General features: G+C 43.8%; 2 protein-coding genes across 3 annotated transcripts in view; one reads left to right on the forward strand and one right to left on the reverse strand.

The window, feature by feature from the left end:
• TMEM63B (transmembrane protein 63B) overlaps positions 1 to 13410 on the reverse strand; it is a 102223-nt gene extending 88813 nt beyond the window's left edge. Inside the window, exon 1 of the mRNA XM_042464190.1 lies at positions 13270 to 13410. The gene's annotated coding sequence lies outside the window, so the exon portion shown is untranslated. The remainder of the gene's footprint in view (positions 1 to 13269) is intronic.
• A 121-nt stretch (positions 13411 to 13531) lies between these two features.
• The window catches only part of MRPL14 (mitochondrial ribosomal protein L14), a 29852-nt gene continuing 25235 nt past the window's right edge, over positions 13532 to 18148 (forward strand). The window contains exons 1-2 of one of the 2 annotated variants that reach the window (XM_042446951.1): positions 13532 to 13687; positions 15562 to 15647. The gene's annotated coding sequence lies outside the window, so the exon portion shown is untranslated. Of the gene's footprint in view, positions 13688 to 13778; positions 13798 to 15561; positions 15648 to 18148 lie in introns of those variants that run through there. The other variant, XM_042446952.1, reaches the window with a different exon arrangement.

Consider the following 18148-nt stretch of genomic DNA (forward strand, 5'->3'; position numbering starts at 1 on the left):
ACTGAAATGACAGTCTTGCACAAAAGGAGGTTAAGCTCTGTTTCAACCTTTACATTCACCTTATCTGTTAGCCTCATTTTCTTTCTTTCTTTTTAAATGCTATAGTATTCTCATTCACATAAATGTTAATCTTTCACTTTATTTACAATAATCTCAGACAGCTGCTAAACTGGTCTGGGATGAGAGAGGCACTAGTCAATCAGTACAGTCCACTGTCATGTCCACTGCAATTAGGCAGAATCAATGTTTTCATTCAAAGGAAAGGCTTGTCCACACTGTAACACAGTGAGGGTGACTTCAAATAGGCTTGTGTGTGTGTGTGTGTGTGTGTGTGTGTGTGTATGTGTGTGCATGTGTGTGTGTTTAAAAAAGTGCTACCCTTTCTTTTTTATCCGTAGGTGAATCAATTTGTCAAAAACTCATTGTGACGCCACAGGGCCATCCTTATTATTAGGCCTAATGAGGCAACTACTTCAGGTAGCAGATTCTGGAAGCCAGCACTGGCAGACTCCCAACCAGTTATCCTGAACTTCCAGGCTATGCCCCTATGTTGGAAGATTGAGTTGAATATGCAACATGGCTGTTCCAGCACCTCCTAAACAAGACATCTGCCGTCAGGAACAATGTATAATGCTATTCCATTACCAGTGCTGACATAAGATTCAACTGCCAAACCAATTTGCTTCTGTAGGGGCATAGGCAACATGAGATTCTTTACCTCAGGAAGCAAAACATCTTAGACTAACCTGTGCCACCATCACTGCTGTCTCTGTGGCATGGATACAAAACTAGAGACTTGAAGCAAACACTGCAGTCATCCTCACTGCTTTGTCAAGCTACTTCTTTTGCTCTTCCTCTTCTCTAAACTGGGGGCAGGATGTTGACTGATCATACAAAAGCAGTTGCCAATTCACATACACAAATTCTGCAGGAGTATGGAGACATTCTTGTGTATGTTTATGTATTTGTGTATCTGTCTATTGTTATGCGTGTGTACATATATGCAGTGTGCCCTTGCTTTATGCGGGGGATCTGTTCCAGAACCCCCGTGTAAGGCAAATACTGCGTATGCTTGAGCCCCATTGAAAACCTGACCCTGAAGGCCAGAGACAGTCTGGGGATTCTGTTGGTTTACCGTCCACCCCGTAGCCTAACAGACTCCCTGGCCAAGCTGACACAGCTGGTCTCGGAGCTGGTGATGGAGTCTCCCAGGCTTCTTGTCCTGGGAGACCTCAACATCCTCTTTGAGGCTGGCTTATCAGATCTGTCAGGTGCAGTTTGGGAGTTCATGACTTTCATGACAGCCATGGGCCTGTCCCAATTCGTCTCGGGTCCAACACATTGTACGGGTAATATATTTGATGTGGTCTTCAGTATGGAACAGGAACATCCATGGGCAGACATAACGCTAACCTCTGTCCTGTCATGGATGGATCATTTTCTGGTCAAGGTGGGACTGAAGGTTACTACCTATACCCCCTTCGGGGGTGGAGGACCTATTAGAATGGCTCCAAGAAGTCCTAGAGGGTTTTATGGTTGGGAACAATGGCGATTCTGTTGATGCCCTGGTTGATACCTGGAATAATGACCTTACCAGGGCTACAGACACTATCGTTCCCGAGCGTCCTTTCCGGCTTGCTTCAAATTACAAACCATGGTTCACCCAAGATCTTCGGAAAATGAAGTGAGCCGCGCAATGACTAGAGCACTACTGGTGGAAACACCATCGCTTATCTGACAAGACACTCCATAGGACCTTTCTTGGTTCCTATGGAGTGGCAATGAATGCAGCAAAGAACTTGTTCTATGCTGCTCGTATTGAATCAGCAGATTAACGTCCAGCAGAGTTGTTCAGGGTGGTTGAAGAGCTAACTAAGTTGGCTCCCTCCCTGAACCTTCTTTTAGAACCATCAAAAAGCCTGCTGTGACATGTTCAATGACTTTTTTGCGGATAAAATCTTTCAGATAAGGGATGATCTTGATGCCAGTATTACAACAGGAACTATGAGAGAGAAGTCCAGTGACTCCGTGGACTATGTTAGACTGAATCACTTTGAGCTTGTAAATACCGATGAAGTGGACAAGCTACTTGGCTGTGTAAGGAAGATGACATGCCCCCTTGATCTCTGCCCATCTTGGTTGACCGCTCAAGGAGAGGATGCAGTAACAACGTTGCTTCAGGCTATAATTAACGCATCCTTCAGGGAGCGGAAATTTCCATCTAAGCTTAAACAAGCGGTGGTTAAACCACTTTTGAAAAAACCCTCCCTAGACCCTTTGATCAGAAACAACTACAAACCAGTCTCTTTATTACCATTTCTGGGCAAGGTGATCGAGAAGGCAGTCGCCTTCCAACTCCAGGTTGTCTTGGATGAAGCTGATTATCTAGACTCATTTCAAACCGGCTTCAGGGAGGGCTATGGAGTTGAGACTTCCATGGTCGCCTTGGTTGATGATCTTCATCTGGGCATCAACAGGGGAAGTGTGACCTTGTTGGTGCTCTTGGACATCTCAGCGGCATTCGATACCATAGACCATGGTATCCTTCTGGGATGCCTGAGGGAGTTAGGTATTGGGGGCACTGCGCTCCAGTGGTTCCGGTCCTACCTCTCAGGTAGATCCCAGATGGTGAGGCTGGGGGACAGATGCTCCTCTAAGAGACAGCTAACATCTGGTGTCACTCAGGACGCCATCCTGTCCCCCACGCTATTTAACATTTACATGAAGCTGCTGGGAGAGATCATCTGGAGGCATGGGGCAAAGTGTTATCAGTATGCTGATGACACCCAAATTTATTTCTCTATGCCTCTGACCCCTGTAGTGACCAAGGATGGCATCTCTCCTCTAAATGCCTGCCTCGAGTCAGTAATGGGACGGCTGAGGGAAAACAAACTCAGGTTGAATCCAGAGAAAATGGAGGTACCAGAGATAGGATCCCTAGGCCCAGGCAAGGAATTTTATCAACCTGTCCTGGACAGGGGTCACACTTCCCCTAAAAGATGAAGTACATAGTTTGGGAGTACTCCTAGATCCGTCTCTGCAGTTGTCATCTCAAATAGATGGTATCAGCTTTGGTCGATACGCCAACTGTGCCCTTACTTGGACCGAAAGGACCTTGAAGCAGTGGTACTTGCACTGGTAAACTCTCATTTAGATTTCTCTAATGCACTCTACGTGTGGCTACCTTTGTACCGAGTTTGGAAGCTTCAATTAATTCAAAATGTGGCAGCCGATTGGTCACCAGAGCATCTAGGTTTGACCATATAACACCAATATTAAAATCTCTGCATTGGCTGCCAATCAGCTTCTGGGTGCAACACAAAGTGTTGGTTATTACCTTTAAAGCTCTAAATGGCTTGGGCCCGAGTTACTTGAGGGAACACCTCTCCCTACACAATCCGCCCCACACCCTCAGAATATCTGGGAAGAAATCACAAGACTACATAAATACCAGGCTAGTGACCACGTCCCACAGATATTTTCCCGCTGTGGCCCCCAAGTTGTGGAATCATCTGCCGGAAGAGATCCGTCTTATTACCACCCTTGATGCTTTTAAGAAAGTACTGAAGATGGATCTCTTCTGGCGAGCCTATCCACCTAACCTGGTGTAATATATCTTACCCGGTCAGCATTGCATGCTTTCAGGGAGAGGTGACCAACTGTATAGTATTATATTGTATTGATAGCGATGTATTTTATGCCATGTATTTGACATGGTTTATTGTTGTAAATTGCTGATTGCTGTAATCCCACCTCGATCCATAGGGAGAGGTGGGAAATAGAAATAAATTTTATTATTATTATTATTATTAAAACAATGGGGCTTGTGCACAAGGCACGGTTCAGCATGCACACCACTGCGTGTTTCATCGTGTGGCTATCGCATGGCTGAAAGCTGCATACAGTGTGCCTGCGCATGATGCACATATATACGTGTGGGTGTACACGTGTGTGTAAGCAGCTATGCATGGAGAGGTAAGCTACATCAGCAGACCTTCAGAAAGTCATTTTTTGGGACAACTTCCAGAATTCCCCACTCTATGGAGAGTTTTGGTGCACAAAATGGAATGCTTCAAAGGACCCTATCAGTCAGTGACAGGACGGTGATCGGCCGGCCCAAGAGAGAGCTGGCCCTAATGAAACTCCTCCATTTGCAGGATCGGTTGCCAGTATCAGACTTCATGAAAATCATAGACACATCCCTCTTTACAGTTTCCTTAAACAGAACTTCATCTTCTGTCAGTTTTTGTTGATGTAATGTTGAACACTCCTCCCCTCTACCTGCAATCTCGGCTACATGATGACAAATCAGGCCAAACTGTCATCTGAAAGAACTACCAAGAGCTTCTCTAAAGCCAACTTTGCAAAGACTTAATAGAACACTCAGAGAAGCAGATTTTTACTGCCAATCATAACCCCTCTACCCACTCATTCTCTAACAACCACACACAACCACAATACATATGTAGACATCCTAGAAGGTTTATGGTTGGTTCATTATATAGCATGCTTCAGGATCTTAGTAAGTGCTAAACCAATGAATATTAAACTATAAATGCAAAAACAGAATGCTCTCCTCCATACTGCAGAAAAACAGAGGGTTGTGATCTCTCTATAGTAACATAAGCCTTCCTGAACTGTCGTGTTTTTAGTGTAAAACTATGACAAATTTCACAGGCAGATTCAATAAACGATATGTCATTAAAGCACAAGTATAACCAATGAAATGAAAATTAATTGCCTTGATATGACATTTGGAATTTCTGAGAAACAGCATTAGTAGCTTATAGCAGGCAAAGTAAAAAACAGCAAAAATTGCACTGGCACAGTGTGGCTGCTTGAGGAATCCAGACTACATCGGTGGGACGATCCTGACTGAAAGCATTTGGGAAATAAAGCAATAGAAAGGAAATTCTGCTGAGAGTCACTCCAGAGCTGGAAAATTTTTAGGGGTTCTAAGATATCACTAGTATAACACAAATATATAACTATTTCACTAGCATTTTAGTTCCCAATATGCTGCTTGATTTCATTTTGCACATGCTTCTGTCAGCATAGCCAATGGCTGAGGATTTGGGAAGCTGAACACCAAAATCTGGGACTCAAATTACAATCCATTTCTTATTAGGTGGATGCTGCTGGTTTACAGTTTGTAATATTTTTCAGTAATAAAAACACTGATGTATTGTGTTCTCAGAAGCACCCCCAAGCTGTATATCTCATCCTTCAAAGGCAGTAGAAGTCACAGAACAGATGGAGCATCTACTTTAAGATCAATCAAACACCAAACAACAATGCCTATCTGTACTGGAATAGGTTTCAGCTTGTTCACCCGCATCCAATACATCCTGCCCCACATAATGGTCCAGAATCCCCACCAACCCATGGAAGATGAAAGACAGAGCTACATGTTACTAGTATACAGCTGACACTTCACTCCAAATATTCATGACCAATCTATCCATCATTTCATGTTGGGTTGAATCCAAGTAGATCCCTTAAGTTTCTGGTTTTGCTCACTAAAGAGCTTAAAGGAATTTTCTGTCAACATCTGTTTAATATGAGTTGGTGATTGCAACACAAAGACATGATTTAACTATCAGATGAAGAGAAATTGAACAAACCTAAATTGCTATTAAGACAATTAATCTGGGCAGTAAGAGTTTGTTTTACTCATAACTTAGGAACTGTGATTCATAAACATGTTTTTACCTTCAAACTATGCATGCTGAAGATAAGGAATTGAAGGGAGAGGGGAGCAAAGGAAGGTAAGCAGATCCCTTCCTTCAATTCCTCCATGGGTCATGGCCATTACTCTTGATGTCACTGGGTCTCATAGCATCAGCTGGCAGTTTCTCCAGCCCATGTTTCAACTGATTACTTGGCTTTACTTATTCTCAGCTGGTTTTGGTAGGATCAGGCTGAGCTGTGATGTTGGGACTCAAGCATGTCTGTGCATGTCTTATGGAATCTCCACCAGCTAGGTCTTCTTCCCTCATTAACTTCCAATTTTGTGTGTGTGCGTGTGTGCATGCATGCACACATGCATGCAAACAGGGGTGCTGCTGCATAACATGAGGCTTTAATGGACTGGACAGATAACCTCGATGGACTGAAGATTTCTTGTCCATTTATTACACAGGCTTTATTATTGCTGCAGACAAACCAGAATGTAGCAGACACAGATCACAGACAAATAGCTCTGACACTGTGCATTTGCAGTGGTACAAAAGAAGTATGCTACCACCACCACCACCACCACCATGGAAGAGATTTCCCAAAGATCTCTACCCCATGTTTGGACAGACATTTACCCTATGTCTGGGTAAATTTCAGCTCCTCCCTCCACATAATTACTACATCCCAACCATTCCAGAGCTCCCAGCTACTCTGTAAACTCAGGGGTTCAACAGGCTTTAGTGGGGAGGAAAAGCAGGTTAGGCACAATTGTACCAGCCACAGGAGTCATCTCAGAATACCATAGACTGACCTGATGTCCCATCACATGGACCACTAGTCCAGTCAAAATGAAAACTCTTCAGATCTGAAATGTCCAGTTAAATTCATCAGCGTCGGTGGCTGGTTTCTATAAAATTGTCTCCACTCTTGCAGAATTACAGGGGCCTGTTACAGACAGCCAAAATAAAGCTGCTTCGAGTCACAGTGGAGGTATGGTGTTTCAATGATGCATGCGTCCTAAGAGTCCAGAAGCCACACCAAAGCCACGCTCCAGTCCTTAGGGCTGGAACGTGGCTTTGTGTGCTCTGACGCTTAGGACGCATGCATCATTGAAACACCATACCTCCACTGTGACTCGAAGCAGCTTTATTTTGGCTGTCTGTAACAGGCCAGGGTCTATTTAATCTAGTTCTGGAGGAACTTATTTAAAAAAATTATTATACTGGGTTTTTAAAATATAAATACAAAAGGTGTGTGTGTGAAGGAAACAAGGGGGGAAGAAGGGCGAAAGAAATACATAGTACATGAACATGAGCAAGACGTACCGGTACATACTAATAAAAGCTGGCTACATGTCTAAAAAGATACATACTGTATTGGGACTTGACATGTATAGGACACATGTTAATGCATGACGAAAGCAGTGAGATTGTCTGATCAGTGAACAATGCATAGTGAATATTTTTCTAGCCTTGGAATATGAGTCTTACAGCTACAGGAGGAGTTTGTAGGATCCAACACTCATTTAGGAAAATAGTTCAAAAGTACTAATGCAATATTAATATATTGCAAGGCACTCGGCCAAAAATGGGATTGACTGGGAATGCTGTGTCATATCCCACTAAGAACCACTGATTCTACTACACCACCACCATTTAATGGAAGTGAAAAGTTTTTCCCTAAAAGCATGAAGTCCTCTTTCAGACCATTAGGCCGGGGTTCAAGATTTAGGCATTCTTAGACCTGTTGAAATCAGCTAAACTTATGTTTGACTGCACAATGACTTCTGTTGATTTCAAAGGTTCTGCTCTAACAATGATTACATCTGCATTCAAACCATGATCTTCCTCTTCAGGATAAAATACCATATCAAGCTTACAGCCAGTCGGGTATGTGGGGCTGCATATGAATTTAGACAGACCTATCTCAGCTATATACAACATATAAATGTTGTCATAGGAATACTCTAGTAGTCCAGTACCAGTCTTGACCTCTATAAACCAATCTGCATACTTGTATTCTATACTAGTCAGCCTCTTGCATCAAGCAGATCATATTCACAATAAGTACAATAACTTATTGTAGATAACTTGTTTGTTGCATCTCCGAAACAGAAAGGATTAGCCCACAATCCTATGGAACATTCTGTGTAGTCTGTGACAAAACATGGCGTTTTTGTTAATTGCGGTTTTTCCATATTCATGGGGGTCTTGTGCCCCTAACCCTGGCGATTATGGAGGGACAAGTGTATTTCCTTGCTCCACCATCAGTTTAATATGCCTCTGATGTATAACCAATAGTGAAACACACACCACAGCTGGACCTCAGTGCAAGAAAGCAAACAGGCCAATAAAATCACCCACAATATTTTGTACTTTCAAATTACACAATTAATAAACTCACAGTGTTAAAAGATTATTCCAAGTTATAGTTAACAGAAGCTATCTTGTATATCTTGGCAGAATATATATTCACAGCCTTACCAGAGGAGCATTTCCTATTAAGTTCATGTTTAATTATCTATTTCACTGCTACTGTTCCTCCCACAACTTAACTGTTCTTCAGTTTAAGTAATGTAAGATACTGGGGCTCAACATAATCCACAAAATTTAAATTATTTTGGACACACGCCAAAGCTCAAAGTATTTTAAAATATATAGGCCTCTGCCTCAGAGTGTGGTGAAGTTTCCTTCTTTGGAGGTTTTTAATCAGAGGCTGGATGGCCATCTGTCAGGAGTGCTTTGAGTGTATATTCCAGGGGTTTGGACTGGTCTCTTCTAACTCTTAAGATTCTATGAGTAAGGTCTCAAATCTTAAGAACTCAAGTCTATGTTCCCAATAGAATATACCCTTTCTAGGTTGTTACCTTAAAAACAATTGCTTCTTTGGATTTATGACATAAAAATAAACAGAGTCTTCTGTATTGTCTTACTTATTCAAAAGAAAGAACCAGACCTTTGGACTCAATTGTGACTTGCTTTGTCTTTTCCCCAGTACCTTTGACCATATACCTAAATATACTTGTAGAATGAATTCCACTGAGCTCACTGGAACCTACATCTGAATAAATATGCTGAAGATAACACTCAAGAAACAAAACCAGTATGTGCCATAGGAGTTTCCAAACACTTTTTGAAATAAGTGATGTTATGGTGTATATATATGATTGACGCAGCTGCTGAACACCAGCTATAGTGTTCAACTACTAATCAGCATGAGTTGGTTTTTAACATTAGTTTAGTTTTAATCGTAACAACATTAGTTAAGATTTTTTTTCATTCCTTACTGTTTTATCTAATGTTGTCTGGCATGATTTTACTGCACTATTTTTGACAATATGAATATTCATGTCTGGAACTGTCAGATTCTTGGGGAATAAAAAATATGGCAAAGTATTCCTCTTAAGGGAGCCAGTGTGGCATAGTAGTTTAAGGGTTGGATGATGACTTTGCAGACCAGGGCTCAATTCCCAGCTCACTCATGAAACCCACTGGGTGACCTTTGGCAGGTCACATGCTCTCAGCAATGACAAACCTCCTCTGAACAAATCTTGCCAAGAAATCCCCAGGATAGGTTTACTTTAAGGCCACCATAAATCAAAAACAACTTGAAGACACACAACAATAACAAATTCCTCTTAAACCAGTTTCTCTTTCATAGAATATTGAACCCTAGCATGGTTGTATTATAATATAACAAAGGGAAACATTAACAAGTTGACTTCTCACTTACCAAAAATTCAGGCCTGTTTCTGGTTTTACAGTACATAACAGTTTCTCCACCTGGTAGTGGATCAAGAACCATGCAGGGATTGTACCAATTCTTATGTCAAATCATCACAAGTTCCTGTTGTAGACCTGGACTGGCAAACTTGAAGTTCAGAGACTCCAATTCCTCTAAGTCACTAGCAGTCTGGGCTTGAGTGACAGATGCTATTTCCTATCCATTTGGATGGCCACAGATTCCCAAGCTTCTACTGTAGACCAATAACTACGAGTCAAAACCAGTGACCATTACATGACTGCTGCTCTAACTTGTTTCCTTTAAGTCTGTATCTCCTGATACAGTTTCCAGTTTAGTACTGCAGTGTTGCATCATCCATGGGAGAAACTGTCATCTCAGTTTGACTAACCAAGAACAAATGTAGTCCAGGGATGGACAGCTAGATGCACATGTGGGATGTCTGCACTGAAATCCCACAGACAGCTTGAATTCATTTTGTGACCTTGGACAGGTCAGCATTTCCTAGTCAGTTTGATATCTCTAACATGGAAACAACAGTGATTGTCCTTCCAGGCTGTTGTGTGTGTGTAGGATAACTGTAAAACTGCACATTGATTTGTGTGTTAAACATACGGTATTATGTAAATAAAATAAAAAGAAGATTAATTGATGGCAACTAATACCTAAGGTAGTTACCATTTACAGTTTTATTTTGTGTGATGCCACAAATGACCATCAAACATAATACGCACACCCCATAATTGATTAAAATGTCATCCAAAGGAATATTAATTACAGTATAGTGCAGGTGGAGAAGATGTAACACATCTCTAGGTCTTTCCTAATTGATGTTGTTGTTGTGTGCCTTTAAGCCATTTCCGACTTTACGGTGACCCTGATCTCCAGACTCACAGCCCAACACTCAAACCTGTCTCCTGTCTTTCCCAATACAAACAATAATTTTTTATTATTATTATTATTAAACTTTATTTATATAGCGCTGTAAATTTACACAGCACTGTACATAAAATCATTTAATTAGACGGTTCCCTGCCTCCATGCTTACAATCTGCCTGTTAACTAGCCACCCAAGCTTTGAGCTTTTGTACAGGCAAAACATCCGCACCTTCTTATCTGAGTGCTGGATTTAAATCCAGATGAAAGTAGGCTATCAAACAAACAAAGAAAGAAACAAAAATGTATCCCGCATTTATTCAGCATCCCAAACATTCAGTCTGCTGCACCAACACTAAGCAAGTCACCTCCACTGGTTATTGCTAGATGCTGTCAGCTAGTCACACCCACACTAGCAGACCCTGACTTAGAAACAGCCAGTATGGATAGGATGAACAGAAACAGAAGCAGGGAGGTGTTTTCTTTTAAAGAAAGATCTGCAGAACACAACAATAAAAATAAATTGGAAGAGAACATCACAGGATTCCCTCCCCACCCCCTTTTCTGATGTGCCTCTTTTTGCATTCAAGTCAATTCTTTATATTCAGAGCAGAAGGAGGAGCAAGGGAATGCTGGAAGGAGTTGGAGGTTGATATTAAAAGGAAAGGAAAGAGCAAATGGGGGATGGGATGGGGAAGAAACAGGAGAAGCAAGTCAGCACAGCACAGATGTTAGAGGGAGGAAACGTAATACAGCGGATCCAGTCTAGAGGGAAGGCATCCCTGCCTACACCTGTAATACAGGTTCAGAATGGTTGCTGATTCTGAAGCTTGCAAAGATGCAGCTGTCAAAAGCTTTGTGATGGTTTGTAATGTGAGGGTTTCTAACAAAGCTTTATACTACCTATCAGGAGACAGATTTCAATTCCTTCAAGCAAAGCAGCTAGGAGGAAGCTCTCTAGATTTACAGCTTGTTGTCTATTATCTTCAGGGGAAGGTCCCTGGAGAAGGCAAGCAGCAAGTTGAAAGGGTGGGAAAAGGCAAAGGCAAGGAAGCCAGGGAAGGGATTTTGCTTTGCCTCCCCGCCTGTGTCTGTGTATCTGCCTCTTTTGGGGCCTGTTTCCCAGCAGTGTTTGGAGCATTCTTCCTGAAGGGCTGCAGCAGCCCCTTCTTCCAAACACAAAGAGGCCTTGGCCCCTGGGACTAGGGCTCCCTCTTTCCCTCTTCGCCCCCCCCCCCCTCCGCCTTCCTGGCTGCTGCTGCTGCACCTTTTTTGCACAAGGAAGAGGGGGAGTGACTGCAGCAGCATCAGCCACCGACAACAACACGACGATCCTCCTTGCCATCACACCGCCAAGAGAGGGAGACGGCAACAAAGGAACACCCAGCCTCCACCATCACTACCTCTTCTTCTTTTTTTTGCCATCTTGATGGCGATCTCTATAGATCTAGATAGGCATCGACCGGGTCTTTAAAATAAAAGCCCAAGACACACCATGGCCTTGCTTTCTTTTCTCCCTCTGACGTTGGGTGTGTGTGTATAGCCAAGGAAACTGCAGTGAGACGCAGCAAATGGACCGGTTAGGGTTGTGTGTGTGTGTGTGTGGGGGGGGGGGGGGGGGAGGCCGCAATCCGAAATGAAGAAGGCATGTCTTTGTGTCCAAGAGGAGACAAGAGGCGAGGAAAGGTGCCTTACCAAGCCAGGGCATGCCCTACATTTCATGCCCTACATTTCGGCCTTCTGTCCAGGAGGAAATGTCAAGCTGTCCTCCCTTTGGACTAAGAAGCAGGGATTGTCATGGACAGGAGTGGGGTTGTTTGTTCCCAGGGCATCTCCTACCTTTCAACCTCTTTCTGGCCAGGAGGAATTCCAACATGTCTTCTATTTTGGGCAGGACAAAGAAGCATGCCTTTTCATTTCTATGCATTGATGTGACCAGGCCTCCTCCTCCTTCTCCTGTCCAGGAGGAATTCCAAAACGTCCTCCAGGTTAAGCTTGGATGAAGAAGCTTGGGTTTATATTTCTATGCGGGGCGACCAAAGGTCCTCCTTTCCCAGGACTGAGAAGCATCCGTTTCCCTTGCTATGCTGCAGGGGACCTGCCTTTGTCCTCCTTCTCTCCTCCTCCGGTCCAAGAAGAATTCCATAATGCCTCCCTTTGGAGCAGGAGGGAGAAGCAAGGGCTTATGTCCCTTGGGAGTGTTTTAGTGGTGCTTTGGCCTTGGCCTGGAAGGTCCTCCATGTGGCGGTGCCTGGTCCTCCTTTGTGGTGATTGTGGCAGCGGCAGTCCCTGGCGACCTTCAGCCCCACTGGGCCATGGCTAGCCCCCCTCTCCTCTGGGCAGAGACTCCTGCAGCAGCAGCAGCAGCAGCCGGGGCTGCCCTTCCCTTCTCCCTGGCTCAGGATTAACTGGGCCTCATAACTGCAAAGGAGGACACTCAAGAAAAGGGGCAGCTCGAAAGGCTCCCCAAAATATCAATCCCCGCTTCTTAGTCCCGCTCCAAATGGAGGACATTTGGGACTCCCTCCTGAGCAGAAAGAGGGTGAAAGGGAGGACCCTGAATACAGAAATATGAATCCTGCTCCAGATGGAGGGCAGTTTGGAGCTCCTCCTGGAGAAGAGAAGGCTGAAAAGTAGGACATGTCCTAGAAAAGGAGGACCCCCCCCGCGCATAGCAATAGAAAGCCACGCTTCTTGGTCCTGCTCCAGACGGAGAGGACATTTTGGAAAGCCTCCTGGAGAGGAGAAAGCTGGAAGGCAAGGCGTGTCCTGGAAAAGGAGGACCAAGTCTTTCCAAGCCAAGTAAACAGAGAGAGAGAGAGACAAAGGAAAGGAGGACAGGAGGGAGAACCCTCCCCACCCAGGGAGCCATTCCCAGGGAAAACCCCTGCAAGGTCTAGGGCGCTGTTGTTCTTGCTGTTGCCGCAGTCCAGGTGAGGGAGGAGGCATCAAGGCAAGGCAAGGCAGACTTACCTACCCTTCTGGTCAAAGGCAGAGAGAGAGAGAGAGAGAGAGCAGCCTCCTCCTCCTCCTCCTCCTTCCCTCCAGCTGACTCCCCCTTTCCAAAATGAAGGCACCCCCTCCTCTCTCCTCCCGGCTCCCAGGCGAAGAAGGGAACAAGGCGCAGGGGGCGGGGATGGGAGCAAGAACGGAGCCACCGGGGGGCGTGGCTTCCCTTCCTCCCTCCCGCCTCCTCCCTCCTCCCGACTAGCCCCGCAGGCAGCAGCAGCAGAGCCCAAGAGAGAAAGGCAAGGCAGGCAAGCGCAGGGCGGAGTTCTTTCCCCTCTCCCTCGGCTTCTACGCATGCGCGCCCTCCTCCCTTCGGCGCAAGGGCTCTCCGAGTGACGCCTGCGTGCTTTGGGACAGCGCTTGGAAGGAGAGGGGGAACCTCGTGAGTGACGTTCCTCGGGGAGGCCCCGGCGGGGGGGGGGCAAGAGAGGGGCCCGAGAAGGCTCGCGTGACGTCATAGGGTCTCCAGAAAGAGACTGAGAGAGAGAGAAAGTGTGTGTGTGTGTATACTGTATATATATATGCGCCTGTGTGTGCGCGCGTGCATGTGTGCATGTGTATTTGTATGTGTGCATGTGTATATGTCTGAGTATATATGTGTGTGTATATGTGTATATATATTTGTGTGTGTGTGTATATGTGTGTGTATATATATATATATATATATACGCACATGTGTGCGTGCATGTGTGTGTGTATTATATTTGTATGTGTGTATATGTGTGCATGTGTATATGTCTGAGTATATATGTGTGTGTGCATGTGTACATGTGTGTGTGTATATATTTGTGTGTATCTTTATATGTGTGTGCGTGTATATATGTGTGTGCACGTGTGTGTGTACATGTATATATACATATGTGTATATATATATGTGTGTGTGTGTGCACATGCATATATGTGTGTGTGTATGTATGTGCATTTGTGTATGTGCATGTGTGTGTCTATACACACACACACACACAGAAGACCCTTGGTATCTACTGGGGTTTTGGTTCCAGGAACCCCCCCATGGATACCAAAATCTGCTGATGCTCAAATGCCATTAAACACAATGGTGCTGTGAAACGGTGTCCCTTCTACAAAATAGCAAAATCAAGACTTGCTTTTTGGAATGTATACCTTTTTTGAATATTTTCCAGCCATGGATATGGAGGGCCAACTATATATATATATATATTTGTGTGTGTGTGTGTGTGTGTGTGTGTTGGGGGGACAGAAGAATCAATATTGGGCCAGTTGCGTGAAAGTGGTGATGAGGCTGAACTAGTTCATTCTTGTCACAAGCCAACATTTTGTGCATTAGAAACAAACAAACCTTGCATCAGGGTGACCAAACATCCTCTTTTTTTTCCAGGATACTGTATAACCCTACATTTTAGCCTTCTATCCAGGAGGGATTCCCAAATGTCCTCCATTTTGAGCAGGACTAAGAAGCATGGATTTATATTTCTATTAGTGTTATTAGCTTTTATTGAATAATGTCCTGCATTTATCTTGAATGTTGTGTATTTTATGGTGCCTTGTCCTCCTTTGAAGTTAGGATCTCTGATCACCCTGCCTTGAATCTGGTGATTTCTGTGAGGCTTAGCCCTTTGTTGTTGTGTGCCTTCAAGTCGCTTCTGACTTATGGCAACACTCTCATTACGTTTTCTTGGCAAGTTTCTTTGCAGGCAAGTTTTTCCCCAGAGGCTGAGAGAGTGTGTCTTGCCCAACGTCACTAGGGGGTTTCCGTGGCTGAGCAAGGATCCGAACCCTGGTCTTCAGAGTCATAGTCCAATGCTCATACCACTACACCACGCTGGCTAGCTCTACCTCTGTGTAAAGTACCTATATGCTGCACATCTCCTTGGAAATGAACATGCATTAAAAATGTACACTCACCAGGAAATAAGCCCCATTGAACTCAAGGGGGCTTATTTCCTGGTTAGGGTATTTATTAATGCATGTTTATTTCCTTCAAAATATCATCCCGAGGCTTAAGCGAGACCATTATGGCTAAGACTCCAGCCTTAAGGTACAATCCTCAACACATTTATTCCTAATTCCAAGTCTGCCATTTTTTGTATGGGGTTTACTCCCGTGTTTAAGATCAGGGAGCCTTGCTCATTCTCAGGACATTCACAGGGCCATCTTGTGGATGTTTACCCACCAATAGGTGCCATTGAATTTAGCAGCTTTGGGAATGAACCCATTAAACAACAGGGGACTTAGTTTTGATGAAATGCCCTCACTCACAAAATGTTTCTTTTCCAGTCAAGGGCACAACAATCTTTGGAACCAAATCTTCTTGTATTTTACTCTGCTGAGACCATCTGAATTCAGTGGGGGGTTACTCTCAAGTAAGTATACATATGATCTAGGTGTAACTAACATTGCCTCCTGTCCCTGGGTAAGGGACAATACCTCTTTCTATGGTATTGTTGTTATATGCCTTCAAGTTGTTTCTGGCTTATGGTATCCTAAGGTGAAGCTGTCATGGGGCAGCTGTCATTTTCCTGGTAAGGTTTATTCAGAGGAGGTTTGCCATTACCTTTCCCTGAGTCTAAGAGCATGTGACTTCCCCAAGGTCACCCAATGGTTTTTTGTAGGTTTTTTGGGCTATGTGGCCATGTTCTAGCAGAGTTTTTTCCTGACGTTTCGCCAGCATCTGTGGCTGGCATCTTCAGAGAATGTTTTCTTGGAAAGGACTTGGCTATATATATATTGTGTGACCTGGAAAGGCAGGAGTCACACTATACACACACACACACACACCCAAGTCCTTTCCAGGCAAACATTCTCTGAAGATGCCAGCCACAGATGCTGGTGAAACATCAGGAAGAAACTCTGCTAGAACATGGCTGCATAGCCTGAAAAACCCACAAAAAACTATGGATGCCGGCCATGAAAGCCTTTGACTTCATGTCACCCAGTGAGTTTCATGGCCAAGCAAGAATCGAACCCTGGTCTCCAGAGTCATAGTACAACACTAAAACCACTATGCCACACGTTACAGCTCTATAAAATGTGATGTGCATGGACCCTGGAATGAGGGGAGAGAAATTTTAGATATAGGGACATAGCACTCCTAAATGATCAGGCAAAATTGGGCCACAAGACTATTGTGTAGTCAAGTTTCCTCAAGAATCAACTATCAAAAGTGTACCGAATGGTGAATCATACACATTTTTAAATGACTGTTGTACTTGAGCCCTCTTAAGAATAAAAAGAATTGCATGGTTATTTGGGAGTGATTCTAAGCACATAAAGGGGGCTTCTAAGTACACATTATGTTTGTTTTATTATTCACAATCAAGGGTTGTTGAATCATAATTGGTGCGAGAACTGAACTAGTTTGCCCACCTCTTGACTTTGGTCCAAAACACACTGGAAAAATAATCCAATTTGAGACTCCATAACAGTCCTTGTTCAATGCTAGGGAATTCTGGGAACTGAGACATTTATCCTTCTCTGCCAGAGAGCTCTAGTGCCACAATAAACTACAATTCCCAGTATTCCCTAGCACTGAGCCAGGGAAGTTAAAATGGTCTAAAACTGGATTATTTCTGCAGTGTGTTTTGGACCATTGTTTTCAGGGACTATGATTAGTGCAATCACCTCACTGGAGAATCCAGATCACAGTAGAACATGTCCTCAGTGGTCCAAGGAAACTTCTATGGATTTTAGTTGTTTCACATTGAGCTAAAGGATGATTTACCTCCTAGAAGAGAAGAATGGGGCAGAGGCATTTGCAGCAACCATTTTTTACTTTGTGTGCTGAAAAAAACTGAAATAAAAAGGGTTGCTTCAGCATTGTGATGCAGAATCATCTTCGAGTTAGTAGAATTCACACATTATTTTCTTTTTCTGCAGCATTTGTTTGTACTCTGCCTATGATCTGTAGTTGGTTTCAGCACTTTAGGACTTGGTGACATTGCTGGGTCAGATTTGACTCATAACAGTAAGAGATGAAAGGGCCACCAAGGTCTACTGAGTCCAAGTTCCTGCCAATGCATGAATAAAGCAATGGTGGCCATACAACTTATACATAAAAATTTCCAATGTAGGAGAGCCCACAAGAGTGACCCTGAAGCATATGATAGAGGCAGAAGAAGACTCTATTGTACAGTAATATGTTATTCCTAAGTGCTTAGTCTCTCTAAAATTTAAAAATGCATATTTTGTTATGTAGAATCAGAGTTGAAAGAGACCACAAGAAAGAGAGCACAAGGGTCAAGGAACATACAGACAGGCCTCCTCATAGGCGGACTTGCCTTCCACGGCTTTGAGCTTACGTGGAAGGCAAGCTCCATTAGAAGTAATGAGATGCGTACCTGCACCATGCACCTTGTGCATCGCCACATACACACGCCTAATTCTTTCCTATGGAGCTTGAGCATACGCTATTTTCCCCATAAGTGGGGGCGTCCAGAATGGATCCCCTGCATATAGAGAGGGTGGACTATACAATCAACATACCCCTGATAGATGGCCATCCAGCCTCTGTTTAAAAACTTCCAGAGAAGGAGACTCCACCACTCTCTAAGAGAGTATGATGCAGCTCTTACTGTCAGGAAGTTCTTCCTAATATTTAGGTGGTAACTCTTTTCCTGTAGTTTGAATCTATTGCTCCAGGTCATATTCTTGCTCCATCCTCAATATGACACCCCTTCAAATATTTAAATATGGCTATCATAACACCTCTTAACCGTCTCTTACCCAGGCTACCCAGCTCCCTAAGTCTCTCCTTACAGTGCATGGTTTCTAGACCGTTTGGACATGCTCCAGCTTCTCAACATCCTTTTTGAACTGTGGTGAAGCTGAAGTTATATCTAGTTGTAGTGATAGCCCGATCAATCAA

This window comes from Sceloporus undulatus, chromosome 1 (assembly GCF_019175285.1).
Source record: "Sceloporus undulatus isolate JIND9_A2432 ecotype Alabama chromosome 1, SceUnd_v1.1, whole genome shotgun sequence".
In the NCBI taxonomy this organism is placed as follows: domain Eukaryota; kingdom Metazoa; phylum Chordata; class Lepidosauria; order Squamata; family Phrynosomatidae; genus Sceloporus; species Sceloporus undulatus.